Here is a 1,050-nt window from a genome sequence, read left to right as displayed (position 1 = left end):
GGAGAGGACCGCGCCGGCCGGGAGGAGAGATGCTGCCGCAGGTCCTCCTCGCGCCGGCGGCCATCGGGGGAGGGGCGTGGGGGGTTGCGGCGGTCGTCCGCCCGACGCTTGGGGCGCCCCGCGTCGTCCCCCCATTCCCGAGGCATGGATGGCGCGGAGGGGGAAGGAGGCGAGGGAAGGCCGGCAGCGCCGGCGAGGGGAGGTCGAGGCGGGACGGCAGCGGCCGAGGTGGCGAGGCAGGGAGCAGGCGGCGCGGGGGTGGGGAGGAGTGGAGGGCGAGGGAACCCTACCGGCGGCCAAATGGACCGCCTCGGTGGGCCTGCGGTCGTCTTGGGGCGAGAATGGGCCAGGCGGGTCCCATCCGGCCTGCCAAGCCGGCCCACCCTAGCCACCGAGGTCGGTCGCCCATGGGCCGCACCCGCAGCCGCCATCCCGAGAGGGGGCCCAGGAACCAGGTCCGTGGGCCGGCCCAATATCATCGCGGCCCGAAACGTCCGCCCCGGAGTGACCAAGCGGGGCGCTAGGGTTTCCCCGAGCACCACCGCGGTGGCCGCCGGCGGGGGCGCACGGGGGCGGCGAGGGGGAGGCGGGCCGGAGGTACGGCCGTGGGGATGGGGTCCGGCGGGCCGACTGGAGGGAGGAAGGGGCGGAAGGGGTTCCGGCAAGGAGGGGCCGGAGCGAGCACGGGCGGGGACGCCGGGGTCGGGCCGGCCGGTGCAGGCGAGGTCGGAGCCGAGGGGAGGCCGGCGACGGGCGGGGGCTTCCAGGAGGCTAGCGCCGGGCCCCGGTCAGCGCGGCCGGCAACTCCCCAGCTGCCAGCGCGACGCCGCCGGGGGGGCATCCCAGACCCAAAGGCAGTGCCTTTCGTCACCCGAGCCGGGGAGGCGGCCGGGGGGAGATGCCGGCGCCGACCCGACCCGCGGGCGGCCGATCTCCCACCCCTGGGAGAAGGGCCATCGGCGAGGTCAGGTGGCGGCCGTGGCGGGGCCTTGGGGGGGACCCGATCCCGGCAAACGACGGGGCGGCCGGCAGCCAAGTCGTCGGCCTCGG

This window comes from Triticum dicoccoides, chromosome 6B, assembly GCF_002162155.2.
Source record: "Triticum dicoccoides isolate Atlit2015 ecotype Zavitan chromosome 6B, WEW_v2.0, whole genome shotgun sequence".
Taxonomy (NCBI): Eukaryota; Viridiplantae; Streptophyta; class Magnoliopsida; order Poales; family Poaceae; genus Triticum; species Triticum dicoccoides.
Note: the sequence above shows the minus strand (reverse complement) of the source record.